This window comes from Ambystoma mexicanum, chromosome 5q (genome assembly GCF_040938575.1).
Source record: "Ambystoma mexicanum isolate Mex_15411 chromosome 5q, UKY_AmexF1_1, whole genome shotgun sequence".
Classification (NCBI taxonomy): Eukaryota; Metazoa; Chordata; class Amphibia; order Caudata; family Ambystomatidae; genus Ambystoma; species Ambystoma mexicanum.
Window position 1 is genome coordinate 1064444959 of NC_090933.1, and position 18379 is coordinate 1064463337.

The following is an 18379-nucleotide window of genomic DNA, read 5'->3' on the forward strand; positions in this document are numbered from 1 at the left end:
TGAGTGATTTGTAATTATTAGATTGTGTCACATCTAGACAGAATTGTAGTTATTAGCTTGCGCCACATCTAGACAAATTTGTAATTATTAGCCTGCGTCACTTCTAGACAAAATTGTAGTTATTACCTTGCGTCACATCTAGGCAGATTTGTGGTTATTGTCCTGCGTCACACAGAGCCAGGAGTATGAATGTTAGCTTGCATCACATCTAGATAGAAATGTCAACATCTACCTTGCAGCATACCTATATAGTAATCAGTGGCGTAGCCAGGATTGTCTAACGAGTGGGGCCTGAAGCTAATCTACTTGAGCCCACCGCTGTTACATTAACTTCTGTACATGTCCACACAGCGCTGCTGAGTGAGCATGTACCGGATAATCAAGGATGTTAAGCACAGAAATGCAAAGACTCTAAAACCTCAACTTTCCTCATACATTTGCCATACAGGAACTCACACAACCACATCTCTGCACAGCAATGCGCACATACTTCACCACACTACAACAACAGATTAACAACACATAACCCCTCACAACAACACATGGGTAGTCACCCCTACCCGGAATCTGCACTTAAGCTCAGCGAACAGTGCAAACCGAACTGAAGCTGCCACCAAGAAATCCGAACTCTCACTTTCCTATTCCCACTAGACCCTACTAATCCAGTTACTCTCCCCCTTTTTTCACAACCTCCTTTGCAGATCCGCCAGAGCGCCTGGGGACCACTCTGGTGGTGACAGTGCACGGTACAAATACCTTTAACATTAACATTAACTTATGTTCCCCTTCCCTTTTCCAATAGGGTTATGCATAGAATACAGTAGAGCATATTTTCTCATAATTACAATAATTACATATTTTTTTGTAGGATATTTAAGCGAGAATACACACAATTGGGAACCTCAAACCTCAAAATGTCCTTCCTTTGTGATAAGGGTTGCACTCAGTTTGAAAAATTATGACATTTCAAACTAGAGAGACATCTATGTCTGACTCTGCTGCCACTCACTACTGAGCCTTAGTCCTCCTTTTGTTTTGGAAGCCACTGTCCAAATGTAATACTACATATTTTTGGCCTGCATCAGTGTTTGATTTGAACAATCACACCCTACATGTACAACCTGGCCTCAACCTTTCCAAAAGTCTGCAAGGCTGCTTATTTCACATCTCAAACAACAAATGATCACTTAAACACAGCAAGGCTCTCTGGATAGATGCATCCTCCTACGCTTCACATCCCAGGATGCCTTCAGTTTTTGAGGATGGGGGAGGTCAGCGAAGCTCTCACACCTAAGGAGAGACTGAAGGAGAGGAACAGCTAAGGATATTGAGTGAGAGGGGAGGGGAATATGTAGAGACGTCAGTAGATCAGCATAGGAAATTCATGTCCAGCTAGTAATAATAGTTGGCGTTCTTATATCACACTTCATGCCAGCTCCGTCCCACTTTTTTATATGTATTTAAAGCTATTACCCAATTAAATGATAATTAATGTATCGATCTTGTAAGGCTAAAGAGTTTCCCCTGTCTGGATTCCAACCTGCAAAGTTCGAGCTTGCAACATGTCAAAAGTGAGCCCTTAAACCATGAGCTATCTACCATTTGGTTTATACGTGAGAAGAAGGAAAGACAGTATTTCAGACAAAGGATCGTCTTGCTAATGCATATTGTGTAGAAGTACACACTGAGTCTTTCCGTGATTTCCCACCCGAGAACATGCGGTCAATCTTAACATTGCTATTTTTTTGAAGCTCACTTTCAAATGGAGCAGCACATAACTCTTTAACACCTAAACTGTCTGACTCAGATAGCACCAGAGAGATTCTTAGATCCTAAAATAAATGCTTACTTTACTTACCTTCTTCAAAAGGCTAAATGGTTTGCTCTAGAATTATGGAAATGAGTGCCCAGTAAGGGGATCAGAGGGCTTTCCAGCCAATCAGGGTGCTCTGAATACAGGCTATACCTCATGGTATTAGCCACTTTACACGCCTCCTCTGAAGTGGGTGGTCGCCATCTTCCCAACCTGGCAGGTGAGTCCTTAGTACTTGTGTGCCCTTCCCCCAGCCACTCCCAATTTCCACTGATCCCACCCACTACCCTCCCCACCTCATCCATGGCCTCCCCCTTACTTAGGGCTGCCTTCTCCCTCAGTGGTCCTGTACCACTCACTGTTCTGGGGCTTCCTCTCTGCAGCATTGGCCATCATGGAAAGGGAGAAGGGGCTAAATGTTGTTACCTTATCCCTATGTTCATGGCAGCCATTTTGTTTTGCAGTTTTGTATACAGAAAACAGCATCCACGACATTTCTACAATAAAAAAGAAAACAATCTCGTCACCCCGGTTAGCATGCGAGGGTGCTAATGGGAATAAACCCTGATGTGGGATGGCATTACTGGTCACTTCTATGGATCCTGTAACTCTGGCCCAGGGCCATTACCTGACCAGTAATGCCCTCTTATGTCGGCATATATTGCTTAATACACTAGAGATACAGGTCTATGAAGAGAATGTGATGACCCTCATATTCACGCCATTCAGAATAAGGTTATCAAGTGCAACTTGCATTCTTGTTTGAAGCCTGACATGACTGAATGCAAGACAACTAACTCAAGTTACACACCAGAAAAATTGAGGTCTAATTTTGGAAATTGATTTTGAAAAAGGTATCTGAAAACACACCTGCAACATGCATCGCTGCTCTGTCCACAGCAGACAAGCACAACAGCTGCACATACTCCGGACCTATTGGTTTTGCAAATGCTCCATATTATTTGCAGTCAATTCCTGCTTCAATTCGACAAAGATGTTAGAAGTTATTGTGAACAAGTATTTGGCACCAATCATTTAATAAAACAGTAGCTACTACTAGAAAGACCAGGACTTGTTTACAGAATGTTTTGCACAGTGCAAATGCACTTTTCACCAAAAACTATATCCTCTGATTTACAGATCTGACTTTGCGCTGATCCCTGGCCCATTGCGCAATGTTCGCGCCCCTTGCACGAGGTGTGAGGGAATGGTCAGTGCAAAGAAGAAGGCAGCGGCGGAATATGCAAATGTCCTAATAAAAATAGGGAAATGAGGCAAAACATGGGCGTGGGGAAGGAAGCACCGTGCAAATATATGAACAAGCCCCATGAAGTGCAAACAGACTCATATTTACAGATTCAACTGTACATCGGTGCAGACTGTAAAGGACTAGATGTTATGACCACCTATGCCCAGTCACAAAGTAGGACTGTGCCATGCAATCCTAAATTTAAAAAAAGACATGCAATCCTAAATTAAAAAAAAACACCATGCAATCGTAGAGAATCTTTGCGACCATGCCCGTTCCTGCATTGCTCGCATACGTACTGCTTCATGGAAGGAGGAGGAGGTGGAGGGCCAGAATCTACCATACACGCACAACAATATTGGACATGCTTGATGAGGAAGTATATGGCACATACTGTTTCCCCCCATGTCATCCCTGAATTGGTCAGGACATGGGAGAATGACCTGCTGTCCCCAACCATGTGCTCACAGCCAATGCCACTCTTGGTGAAATTCGTAACTGCCCTTCACTTTCTGCGGACTGGCACATTCCAATGCACCACAGCCATTTTCAGGGGTATTTCACAGCCTACACAATCACGCTGCATCAAACAGGTCATAAACTGCATTATAACACGTGTGCAGCCACATAGACATGCCATGCAATGTGAAAGCAAGGCAAAGAGGGGCTCAAGAATTCTGCAGTTGCCCACTTCCCACGGGTACTTGGTGCAATTGATTGCACACATGTTGCACTACCTCCCCCACCAGCCACAGAACATATATATCCGAATCAAAAGAATTGGCATTCGCTGAACGTGCAGGCCATTTGTGACGCTAAGGGTCACATCATGCATGTGAACACAAACTACCCTGGATACACCCACGATAGCGATATCTCGGGAGGATAGCTCAGGGGCAACATGCTCGCCTTTTGAAGCAAGACGATACATAGCAACAAAGGTTTGAACCCCGGGTCCGCGCTTAGAAACCTCTGGGTATTAAGCGCATTATAAATAACCATTCATATCATATCATAAGCCATTCCCCCATCCACCAAGCACTGGCATCAGGAACGTTCAGCAACAAGTGGCTTATTGGTGAGTATCAGCTAGCACACACCCCAAAACACACTGATTGGGGGTCACATCCAATACAAATCACTATAGAATTACATACCAGAACAATATTTAATGATCGGCATTTACAGGGGACAGTGCTTACACACTGTCAATATTCCTGATGATGCCTATTTGAAATCCTACCACACTAGCGGAGGCCTGCTACAATGCAGCCCACATTTCCACAGAGGCATAGTCGAGTGCACATTTGGAGTGCTGAAAGTTCCGCTGCCTGGACCATTCAGGTGGGGTACTGGTATATGCACCAGCTGTGCCATGCAAAATCGTATTGGCATGTTGCATCTTACATAATATAGACACATGCCGCGGCATACCAATAGACGTGCATGAGGGTTTGCGGCCAGAGCCACAGGCAGTACCCATACCATTAGCAGGCCAAGGGGTGAGGGGCCACACATACGCAAACAGCTCATCCAGACATACTTCACATGAATAACATCCAGTGTTAATGAAACATGGCAAGTATAATTGGGCCATAAACAACAACCTGAGAATGGTAGTCCAGTTTGGACATGTGGTGTGTGCCTCATTCTCAAAAAACACACATATCCTCTATCTGCATCCTTCACATGAAAACCTGAAAACATGGGTAGTCCTTAGTATTACATACTGCATTCCCCAAGTCACTTACCCAGGCATACAAATACATATACCAGGGTCACTGGACTACACAGAGCAACCAATAAAGTAATATGGACATGACCCATTAAACAATGTCAAACAGAGAGCATGACACACCATCCCATATTGAGCCACATCCATTACCTGTTAGCGACGCTTGAATCTCCAATACGTACATTGTATTTGACTCTCTACCTAATAATACACACGTACCATTTAAATGCTACTGAAAGCGGGCACCCTGCCCTGGTGGGGAGGCCACAGGGATGGGCGGGGTCAGAGGTGCCAGGGCAGCAGGAGGACTGGCAGCTACAGGCAGCATCCACCCAAGACTGGCTCGGGGCAGCAAGCAGGCCGCTCCAGCACAACAATGTGTGCACAGTGGGCAGACTGGTGGGTGTGGCCCAGCTTCTCATCATACTGGATGGCCTGGGGTTCATCGGCAGGTTCACATAAGTCGGCTGTCCAAGGACCAGGTCTTTGGGCTCGGCACAGTGGTATTTTGCCCTCCAGTGAGGGCAGTGGCACCTGAGGACTGGAGGTGGGTTAGCTCACCCTGCATCGTAGGATAGTGCCCACAGGGCTGGGTTCTTGTGGGGTGCAGACCTGGGACATCAGTGCCTGCCTTGTGGACCCCTGTCCAGGACCCAGGTCCCACCATGACTGCCTTCACCACGCCTGTGCATTCAGCTCCTGGGCTACGTTGGGATTCATATTCCACACTGGCCCTTGGGTACCATTTGATGGATGTCTGGTGCTCAGGGCTGACAATTCAGTGTGTCCTGGTCCACCTCACAGAGCTCTGCCAGCTCTTCCGCTGGGACCCCTGCGAGGGCCCAGGTCCCACATGGCCCACAGCCTTTGGCCTCCCTTCAGCCTTGCTCTGGGCTCAGTGCCATTGGGCGAAGACTGCACTGGGGTTGCATTGCTGTCTCCCTGGTGCAAATGTACAGGTGCATGGGGGGCATCCAACCACTGCGCCACACAGGTGCTAGCTTAGGTGGACACTTCCCATTCACCGTTATGCCCCCACAGAGTGGGGGCCGAAGATATCAGGCCAGAGACAAATGTATGTGTCAGCCATATGTCCTATGTTTCAATTTGGGGGGATGCGTGGGTGCGGAGTCAAGAGGTTTTGGGGTGCCTCTTGTGGGTGCTTGTACTTTGTGGGGGATGTGTGGGTGCAGTGTTATGTTCGTGGGGTGCAAATTGGTGCCTGTACAGCGAGTAGGAATATTGGGCATAGGTGCAATTCACATTTGGCAGGCGCGGATTTGTAACACTACTGAGACTGAATGGTTGGAATAAGTAATGGTGATTACTTGTGAGTAATCATCCTGCAATATTGGATTATTTTTACGGCATCTATTGACACAGTTCACATTGCGCGCAAAACGGTCTATTTCAGTGGGTGCGTGGTTGCACTGGTGTTGTGGGTGTGTCTGGTGCAAACTTGTTTTCTCTGCATTGCAGGTCCCTGCTTGCACGTATTTCTGTAATCCGCCTCCTCGTGCGTTGCATTAACACCACGCGCAAACAGTTTTGCACACATTTAACACTTTTTCCTGTAAATCAGGACCTCCTGCTGAACTGAATTAGGAGTTGCAACACATAATCGTGTTTGCCATCAATATTATAGGAAGTCATTTATGAAATGAACCATGCCTCTTGGACAGCCAGACATGTAGTGAGTCAGACAGCCATGCTATCTGGATGTGCAGGAAGTGATTCTCTTGAAGACCGCCTCATGCAAGAGGGGTCAGATTATCCGCCATGACTCACCTAGCCTTTACTGGGAACGCGAAGACATATGACGAAACCTGAGGTCATCTGAACATTTTTCATACATTACCACGTTAAAGTGCGTCATATATTGTATGTCTTGGCCTAGAGAAATTATTGCAAATTTAGTTCATTCGCAATATTAGTAATAATGATTTTTTTTTAATTAAGGATGTTGTTTTTGGAATAAGGTACATTACATTTTCTTTAGCTTGGCACGTATTACCAAATAAAAGAACCTGACCAGTATTACAGTTGGTTTTTGGAAGCTGCATTTCATGTCGCTAAAACGTCTAATGTCAAATGTGTTTAGCACGATGCCATTTAATTGTACAGCGATGTGTTTGTTGCCGCACGTTGTCAGGATACATGTTTGTTCAAATTGAAATGCACAAAAAGGGTCAATTTGCATGTCCATTTGCGGCAACACCCTCATGCAATCTAGGTGTTGTCAGAGTAATATGATTGTATGTATGCATGCGTTAATGACAGTTTTTTTGGCAAGTGGAAGACAAACTCATGGCCCTTCATTCATTGTGTGAGCCAACAAAAAAAAACAGTTTCAATCGTGTCCCAGGTTTTGATGAGGAACTTAAAATGCGCCCTCCTATTTCCATGCAAATCGCAGGTCATGCCATAAAGGTCTTTAGGGGGATCGCAGGTCATGCCATAAAGGTCTTAAGGGGGATCGCAGGTCATGCCATAAAGGTGTTTAGGGGGATTAGTACGCACACAATTCATTTCAGAAGTTGAAAATACGGACAATGCAATGTATTGTTTGTTCTTTTTTTCTTTTTATTTGTATATGGTTCTGTTGTGAACCTTTACAAAAGCTCATTACACGGTAGGCGGTAAGGGTTAACGGTCACCGGTAAGGGTACCGGTGACCGTTAACCCTTACCGCCTAATTACGAGGTCCCTTTGCGGGTTGGTACTTTAACGCCTGCTTTTAGCAGGCGTTAAAAAACGAACCCGCAAAGGGACCAGGGTGCTAATTAAGGTACCGCAATTTGCGATACTGTATTTAGCACCTTCCCCATTCCCATTATGCCCTATGGGGCAAAAATGTGAATGGGGAAGGGCAATGGAGGAAGGGGGAATTACCGCCCTGCCAACCTTGGAATAGGGCGGTAATTCCCCTTTCCTCCATGGCGGTACTGGTAATTTACCGGCATGGACCAAGGTGCTATTAGCACCTTGGTTTACTGCCTTCCGTGTAATGAGGTCCAACGTCTCAAACGGAGATCTCAAATTATACATCTAAAAAAACCCAGACAAAACACATGTCGAACAACCTAAAAAGAGAGAAAATACATTTTTCCAAAGTACATAAATGATTCTAAAACAAGATTTCACCAGTCTAGTGTATTGTAAGGTGGTTCTGGCATTGTGTAGTCCTCACTGTGTGTGTGGCTCTGTAAGACAAGTTGGGTGTTGGATTATTAGTGGAGTAAAAGGGAGCTGCGAACCCTGGGGTGTTAGTGAGTGTAGGCTGAAAATACCCAATTCTTGGGTGTCACGCTGGCCCTGTTTTTTTGGCAGTGGCACTTTGGTATGTGCTTGTGTGGAGAGAAGAGCCGACTATCTGATAAAGTATAGCCTTGTGAGTCTGGGTTAGCTGCCTTTTGTCTGCGTGTGTGATAGAGCTTAAGAAGTGAGTCTTGTCATAGCTCCCTACATGTTGATGGGGTACAGATCAGCATGAGGTCATCATGTTTGATAGGGAATTGTAAGTGTGGTGTAAGGGGTAGGATATTTTAGAAGTAGGTCAGTTAGTTGGCGAGGGGAGGGTAGTGGACAGGCAATTCGGTGTGGCGCATACATGCATTAAGAACCATCCAGAAGTGAGATAGAAGGCATCACCCCACAACATAAAAACAATTGCCCTTTATGTGTTTGCAACAGTAATGCTTCAATCACTTTAAGTCTAATCGGAGCTTAATTAAAATGAGTGTCCTCTCCATCAGTCCTTTGCTGATGAGTTTCTTATGGATTTATGGTAAGGTGGGTTTGCATTATGTTAGTATAACACAATCTAAGATACTGGAGTGGGTACCTGTGGGCGGAGATTGTAGTACTGGTCTCATGCTGCCATTAGTTTAATAGCCAGGTTTATAGTGTGAGCTTCTTTTGTGTGAACGTCTTTGGGCAGAGAGTTTCAGAATGTGGCTAAGAGCATGGAGAAGGACAGTCCATTGTAGTGTTTTTTGATTGAAGCTTGGCACTGGTTTTAAAGCATCACAGTCCTTTTAATGCTTTGTGGCATATTCATTTCCCAGTGATGCATTCTTGGGCACTACCATGAAATGAGCAATGGGAAACGCACATTGTTTTGAATTGAATCCTCTTCTTGATCAGAAGAAAGTGGCATGTCCGGAAGGCTTTGTGAAGGGTCTGTGTCTTTTAAGTGTTAGAAACAGTATGGCTACATCATTTTGGACTCTTTGTAGCCTGCAGAGTATGTAGACAAGAAACTGCAGGTAAAGGATGTTAGCTTATTCTATTCTTGAAACAGCTATTGATATGACTTCCGTGGTTCTGTACGTGAAGATCGGTCATGGCATTTTGCGTTTGATCATTCTGAGCTGGAAGAAGCAACTCTTGCAATGGCTTTAAACCGTGACTCCATTGTGAGGTTACTGTCCAACACAAGTCTGAGGTTTCTGACCATTGTCATAGGCAGAGGACAATTTCCCATTTCTCTGGGCCACTGGATTGATGGGATTTGGTAGTGTGGTTTCAAATGGTTTCAAATGGTTTGCGATTTTGTCAATTTGTAGACCAGGTGCGACTCATGTGCCGAGAACAGGTGTTTTCATTGTACAGTCGTTTGTGCACTTGTATGTGATTTGGGTATCATCTGTTTAGTTGAACCATGTGAAGCCTAACTCCATAATACGTCAGAGGAGCAGGGTCATGTCAATTTTGAATAGTCTAGGCAAGAGACTGCTTGCTGAAGATACACCGCTTGTCAGCTTGAGGTGATGTGACCTATAAGTCTCCATGTCATCTGTTTGGATGCACGTTCAGATCCCAGCCCCTCCCCCCCGTAACGATTCCGACTGCAGAAAATATACTAACATGTGGGAAATGTACATGTAGAGGAGGAGCAAAAAGCCTCTACTAGAAGTCATGCCCCTAACTTGCCTATATGTTGGGAATCAGAAATAGTGACACCTTTAATGATGCCTAAAACACGAGCTGCCTTCGAGGCAATGCATCCAATAAGAAGACTATTCTTTATATATCCACAAATGCTGACAGCCTCTTGGGAAAGATCCCTGAGGAGCACGTGAAGACAGATGAAAGAAGAGAGCGGTGACGTCACATGAAGTAAAGTGACACGCCTAAGAAGATGTGATAAGAGAGACGGTGGATAGACCATATAGAATCTGATGATGAAGTTAAGAACCAAGTAAAGTTTTATATGCGGAATGAAGATCACACATGTAAAAGCATGGAAGAAAATTAAAACCATTTTATACTTGTACAGATGCAGTAACGCAAGTAGATTAAGTATTCTTGAAGGCTGACTGTATGTAGTGAATAGTGCAGGTGTTACTGCCAAGGTATATATGTATGCATAGGAATCTGGAAGTTTCACATCATATTTTAGCAAACTGAAAATCCTGTGAATGGAAGGAAGTTAAGTGTGGCACAGCAGAATAAGCCCGGCTGGAGATGGACGGAGGAACAAGAAGGTGCTCCTGTCCCAGTGTCAAGGATTGGGCAGCCAAGAAACTGTTTATCTATCGTGGAAAGATACAATAAACGAGAAGACGAGAGCTGAGCTCCTGTTAAGGTGCGGCGGAAGGACAATGAGTGCCAACTTTGAATCATTAAATGTTATTAAATACAACGAAGGAGCTCAAAAAGTGGTCTCCAGTCACATAGTCAGAAGAAAATAGACTTTGTCTAAGCTACTCGAAGACCAGAAGATAAAGCCATGCTCACACTCTCTTCTATTCCCAGGAGCAGTGATACTTGCAAGGCCAAGTTCAAAAGAGTATTCTCATGGCATACAGCTTGAGTGATGATAGATGATGGACTAATTGGCTGGGGAAGCATGATCAAGACCCACCCACCAGCTCCTGGGGTACCAGCTTGCATGCTGCTAACAAGTGGTATATTCCAGAAGGGTACAAGCGTGCCAGCCAATTATAAAGGGCCACGTATCAAAAAGCCCTATAGTTTAGAGATGCAACAAGTTGTTGTGTATTTGATGACACTCACAATGACTTGCACTAAGGTATACAGAGTTGTCCACCTGACAGTAGAGACCCAATCACAACACCAACCCCCATAGAAAGTATACCTAGATGTTTCCAGTTCCCCAATCACAGTCCCACATAGGATTTCTTAGTTTGCCAGGTAGTATGATGTCAATGATGATGAGTTTTTAGTATATAAGTGTGTTTTTAGTGAAATACTCTTACTGCATGACAGCCGATGATGTCCATTGTAATCCCTGTAAAATTGTTAATAAAAAAGCTAACATCTTTGCCAACTTCCTGAGTCGGTTTTATTATTGATGTTTGAGTATTTATCTACATCCCCATTCACCCTATAGAGTGTTACCTCATCTTAAAGGACCTGTGGATTCACTCGGCAGAAGAGGGGGATGGTTTAAAAGGCCCTTCGATAAGTATGTCTTTGGAGTAGTCGGAACATCGGACACCCTCCACCATCCAGCCGGAGGACCGCAAAGTTTCCTGTGGAGAATGGCCGATATAGAAAACTTGCAAGTAAAGAAGCTATACGTGCGACAGGCCCCTCTTTGATGAAATCCCTCTTGGTTTCCACAGGCGCTGAGCAGACCAAAGGTCACAGTGGACAGTTGGAGGAGGGGGCGATCCCGAGAGTGCGGAGCCGAAAGGTGAATGGTTAGTCGATTCAGGAAACTGGCAAGCTATGTGAACGGGACTGTGGTACCACATAAATAAGTAACAGGGGTTGGTTAAAATTAGACGAGGAGCTTCGGGGGAAAAATAAGTGTTTTGGACGAGGAGCGTTCCATAAGAAGCCCAGAGTCCTAATTTAAGATATTTTAGAAGGAGTCATCTCAAAACTCAAGTGGGTAAACTAGGCTGTTCACAGATAGCTCTGTGAGAGGAGACGATTCAAACTCCTATTGGAGTAGCTTAGGGACTGAAAGAAAAGGTGTATATATCGTGGTGTGCATGTAAAGAGTAGACTAGTTGTTTGTTTGCTTTTATATTAAAGGTATTAGAAAAGTGTCGAAGAATGTCAAAAATAGATTGTGTTATGTAGGTTTTTGTTGGGGCCGACCATAGAATAGATTGAGATCATTGGAAACTAGAGGCACTTGAGCGGCGAGTGTTGGAGCGTGCTCATAGTTGTTATTTTTCTGAAATGTATTTTGTGTAAAATCACTGGTAACTATAGACATTCAATTGAGACTTGTCATAATGGGAGAAGTTACACCACTGATGCACAGGTGCAAAACACTACCGAAACATATGCCCAAGATCAAACAGTACAGTGGAGAATGGGTAAAAGGTACAGCAGATAAGATGTTCATGCCGTGACTACAAGAGGGATCATTGGCAAAAGCAGTGTTACAAAACAAGACCACATAATTGCACACAGCGTACACAGGAAAGAAATAGAAGAAAAAGGTATTTATTGTAGAGCTTTGGAAAATGTACCAGGAGGAGCGGGAAGATCCGCCCGTGAGGAATGGATGCTTAACCAGAGCAGGGAGGAAGGTGTTGAGCCTTCTGCTCCCCTTACTCTGCTGGAAGTAAATGCCAATAGTATGGAAGATGCAGGATTGTATCCATTAAAGGATCTGAAAGCAGCGACAGGGTATAGTACCCCAACATATGAACCACCTGCTTATGGTAGTGACGATAGTCAAGATGAGGCTAAAAGAAAGGAAGAGATCTTTAAGGTCTTGCAGGGCAAGGAAGAGAAAAGTGAACAATCGAATATAACCACAGATATAGAACGGGAGATTAAAAGATGGAAAGGAGAAAAGGAGAACGCTGACAAGATTACGCTCATGCAGAATGAATGAATGGGTGGACAGATTTTGCTTAAACTCGATGAGAAGATTATTGAGGAAGTAAGGCAAGACGAACAAGATAGAAAAGACAGGAAACGTGAGAAAAGATTGAAAGAGAATGAGCAGAAAAGAAAGAATAGACAAAGACAAGAGCAGATGTATCCGGAGGAACAACAAAGAAAGGAAGAAAATACAGAAGATAAAGAAAGTATGACAACAGGCAGAGAGCAGTCGAAGAAGAAGACAGGCTACAAAAGTAGAGAGAAGTGGAAGAGGCTCACGAATAAAGGATAAAAGAATGCAAAGACGGAAAGAAGAGGAAATGCATAGAGCAAATGATTGAAGGGAAGAAAAAAGACAAGAAGAGGAATGGGTTAGCTGGGAAGCGAAGAAACAAAGGGAATTAGACTAAGAAATTTAGCGTAAAAGGATACAGAGGGCATATGACATTGATTGCATTGAGAAAGAGTTTTTGGGCTTGTGCATTTGATATATATACAGGAGAGACAGAATGAATGACAATGTAAAAGGATCCGGATCATTGTATTTTCATTAATGCGTTTTGGCCTTTGAAACAAAACATTATTGCATGTTTTGCATTTCAAATTATAGGACCAAACTTAAGTAGGGTGCTTTTAGGTGGTGCTTTTGAGAACTGTCTGTTTCTGTGCCAGGAAAACAGTTTACTTTGCATATGTGCACTGGGCTGCCTGTTTGAACACACACAAAACCCACCCACACACACAAACACACACATGCACACATATTGACATTTTTTTTTTATCACTACTTTGGGGGAGCAGAAACAAATTGTGGTGCTGCAGACATTGTTGTGATCACTTGTAGTGGGGATTAGGAACAGATTAATTGGCTGTTGATTTAATTTGAGAAATGTCACTTTGCCTGCCAGGCACCTCAAGGTTTTACTTTGCATACATGACCTGAGGCTGCTTCATTGAACACATGCCCACAGAATACTTTTCATATATTTACTGTGGCTGTTTCATTTAACACATGTGCACCCAAAACAAATTGTATTGAATTTACAAAACTTGGGGGGAACAGAACTTTATTTGGGAAGCTGGGAAAATTGTTGTAGGTGGTGGTGGGCAGCTATTGGGTGCGTGATGCAACCCACAACCTGCCTGAGCATTTTGTGAGCCATGGGCTGGAGGAGGAATTTGTGCTGGGCCGAAGTTTTTGAACAGGCACACTCACATAGAAAACAAAAAGTTGAATTGCTTTGGTATAAGACATTGGGATTAGAATCTATTTGCATATCCGCTGAGCCATCACTTATCTTTGTTTCAAGAAAGATGGCTGCCTTCTTAGGTTGAGCAAGAGTACCTTGACCTCCCCTCAAAATTCCAACCTCTGCAGCATGCATTGAGGCCCCCCCCGGACTTCAGAGACATTCCGCCATAGATTCCCTCTAGTATCTCCAACTTCAAAATGGTCTGAACCATGGCTTGAGTCTGGTGCGGTTGGGTTGTCTCTTTGCCTCCATAAAAGCCACAACTAGCTGCTCTAAAGCTGACACTCATTGGTCACATAGGTAGATGTGACAGGATAGATAATCCCACCACTCAGTCGTGAGCGACATCTGTATTGGGGTCTAACTTCATCTCACTTCTGACACCACGTGTCATAGAACAAACAGAAAACACTCATGGGTTCAAGGGTTTTTATTACATTCTTTGTAGGGCCTTTGACCATCCCTCTCTGTCTCCCCTTCCCACTAACCTCTTTCCCAATCCTGACGTCTATAGCCCCTGGTTGGTTCTATCATTTTTTGACTACTGGTGTCTAATAGCTGCTTTATACAAATGAGGTTCTGCCTAAAAGCAGGCTCACTAATTCCCTCAAGGAATTCCTGACTTTCCCCACTCTCACTGCTGTTTAGTGTTCTAATGAGAAAATATGATTTCTGCCTTGCAGCTATTCTGTAGGTTTTACCTGGTTCCACTCATATTCACATTTACCTCAAGCTTCTATTCTACCTACCCTTCCCTTCTCTCTTCCCTACCAACTTCCTGTCCCTCCGATGCTTCACTCCTCCTCTGTCCTGCCTCTGCCCTTCAATATTAAACATTTCTTACTCCTCCTACTGCCACTACTGTCTCCTCCTGGCCTACTACTACTCATCTTCCCACTCTACACACTACTCATCCTCCTCCCACACTACTACTACAACTCCTTCTCCCACACTACTCCTTCTCCCAAACTTCCACTCCTCCTCCCACACTACTACTACTCTCACTGTACTACACTTCTCATACTACTACTTAGTCACCCTCCATCCACCCAGTACCGGTCTTCTCACATTCATACCTTACACTGTCCCTCCTGCACAAATGCATCTTAAAAACGCACACACTCATACTACAGAACCACTATCACTCCTAAGTGAATGAATCACCTGCTCCAAAACCCTTCTCCATAAACAACGTGTTCCCTCTGTCCTCTTGCTTGTCTCTTGAGCGCCGTCCATTTCCTCCTCTGAACTCGCTTCATACACCCGCACTTTCTTCCCCTTGTTTATTGATCGCTTTCCTGAGGAGGGTTGGCTTGCTGTCCCAAATCAATCTCCTACGTTCCTTCTCATACTCGTTTGTGTATGTGTGCCAAAAGGATTAAAAGCAGTTCTTAGCCCCACCTACTTTCTCTATGCATGCTTGCCGCCCAGGGAACCTTCCCCTTGAAAGTCCATGGGGCTCTAGTGGATGGTTTGTCATTGCACGACTACCAGCAGGCTTTTCTGTTCATGGTTTTGGTGTGGCCACTCCATGCTGTCACACAGTTGCTCTGCGCTGCAGTGCGGCTGGGGTTGACGTATCTCTTTCATCATCCTCTCCACTGTGTTGATCAGGTCCAGACAGCATTGCAGGTTCAACACATAAATTGATGGGTCTGAAGAGATCCTCTGTGCCACAATTTTAAAGCCATGTAGTAGATTTAAATGTTATTCTTTTTAGACTTCGTAGAATGATATGACAAAATAAAGAAGGGGCAATTGCTCAAATTGCAGAACATGATGGGAAGAGGTTCAACTTGATACTTCTGAAAACATTCTTCCATCTCCATGCATAGCAGTGGTAAGGTGATCCCAATCAATAATCAATAACTAAACATACTCAAGAAAATTGAGTAACTACAAGTGCACAAGAGCACCCAGCGTTACTCAAACATGAACGGCTGGAAACACGTAAAAGCATTCTCAATCACTATTATACGAAATGCAAGCTTTACTATTAAATAGATGTCTTGAATGGTGTCCTGGTTAGTGGTAAGAAACACTTGTATTGCCTCATCCTATTGCTTAGTAAAATATAACACCTCTATGTTCTATAGGCAAAAGCTACTGTTATTGGATATTCTTTAACTGATAACTCTGCCTAAGTTTGTCCTACTAAACAATGTGACATTTCATACTTTCATTTCATTGGTTGGCTCTATACTATGGTAGTCAACCTGCAGTATGAGGTTCTAATTGGTTAACAGTTTGCTCATTCAACCTTAATCGCTTTAATATGATGCCAAGATGTGTGGTGAAGAAAGAGACATGAACGGGCTGCTGTTGTCCAAGTTGAAAACGTTACTCCCATCTCGTTCCCAAGCCTGAGACTTTATCTGGCAATTTGTTTGTGGCCTTGGCATGTTGTCCCTGTGTCTCGATATACCAAGGTAGTAGAAGGTGCACTATCTAGCTGATCCTGGAATACATTAGCACTGCTCTGATCACTTGGTCGACAACCACTGTTCGGAGATCATTTAGATCTATTTATTTAGCTTTTTGCTATTCTAACCCGTGTGTTGTTCCTCCTGAACCATTGAGGGCATTATGTGTCTGTTCATCATACAGTCGTTTGGCATGATAGCTGTTTGCACCTGGAGATCAAGGTTATCTGTACTTTCTCACTGCTACCAATAAAGACTAATTAACATTATAATTTCCTATTGTGTTCTAGCAGGGAATGTAACCAGTGCGATATGATTTACCGCCAGGACTCCCTTCCTTTCACTAACTTTGATGCTTGATTGATGCCTGGGCAGTGTGTGCATAGTAGTTTTGAGTCAGGATTCAGTATTTCAGAATAGATGCCTTTCAGAATGATATCTGTAAAATGGCGATACTCTGGCTCTTTTCACAGCAATATTAATTTTTTGTTAATGTTCTTTTTGTCTTCTACATTGCATACTGCCATACATTATACCCTGCCCATGTATCCTGCAACCTAACCCTACCTATGCCCACATCTGTTCTGCTTGTACAACCCTATCTGTGTATTTTGCAGCCTTTCCCTATTCTTGTAAATGCACTTCATCTCTTTACCTTACTTGTGTGGTGCGACCTACTCTACTCTTTATGTCTTTGAAGTGATACAGCACTGAGTAGCACCGTACTTAGACTGTAGACACCACAGCATGAAGCAAGAAACCCTTGAAAACTCACTGTTGAAAACGTCATCCCTTCCCTCAACCAAACTCTAGAAACACATGTAGTCATTAGCAATGATCCAAGTGTCATTGCCAAGAACTACCATAGATGCCTCACCCTTAGTATTGACAAAGTAGCACCTATTGCAACCAAAACGCGGTGCTCCAATAAAACAAGACACTACTGGTTCAAAGAAGAACTAGTCTCCCTAAGAAGGATAAAACGCCCGCTTGAACATACCCACAACGAACACCCACAACAAGCATCCCACCCCCGAACCTGCCAAAGCCTTTAAGGAATCCAACAAAATGTATAAAACAAACATGATCTCCCATAAAGCTAACGCCTACAACTTACACATCAGTAATGCAGCATCAGATTCCAAGGAACTCTTCTCTATCCTAAGAGAATTAGAAAACCCCATACCCATTGTGACCTCCGCCAACACCAATAAAGCATGGTGCACCACCATACAAGATGCTCTTGCCTCCAAAATTGGCCTGCTACAAAACAAAATCACCACTAAAAGATTGCTACTAGCTGATAAAAAAGTTTTCTACCCCAATACCCTCATCACGACCAATGATAATTCAAAATCTCTCTTCCATTTCAACCCAGTCACGCAAGAACTAGTGTTTGATACCATTTCCAAATTAAAAGTCTCCAATTGTAAAGTGGACAGCGTCCCAGCTAAACTAGTCAAAGCATGCTCTTCCACCCTTACCCCTATTATCACCAATTTTGTCAGTTCCTCTTTCAACACTAACACAGTCCCAGCAAGCATCAAAGAAGCTTGTGTCACCCCACTTCTCAAAAAACCTACACTGCGCCCCACTATACTGACCAATTACGGTCCAATTACTACGGTCCAATTTTTACTCAACTCATAGATAAAATAGCATACACTCAAATCCAAACACACCTAGAACAGCACTAACTCCTTGGAACTAGACAATCGGGTTTCAGGCCTAATCATAGAATGAAAACAGCTCTTCTGGATCTTAAAATTCAGATGGACGCTATCAGAGACTCAGGTAAACTGTGCATGCTCCTGCTGTTAGATCTCTCCACTGCATTTTACCTCGCAGACCATGACAAACTATGCACGTCACTCGCTAAGGATTTCAACTTCTTGAATAATGCCACTTTGTGGGTGAAATCTTTCCTAGCAGATCGTACTTCCAGAGTCGCCATAGGCAAAGAAGCGGCTGATCCTATCCCAGTACCCATCGGGGTAACCCAAGGCTCATGCATCTCCCCCACACTCTGCAAGGCCTACACAAAGCTCCGCTTCTCGGCCTTAGACAATATGGGTTTCATCTTCACCA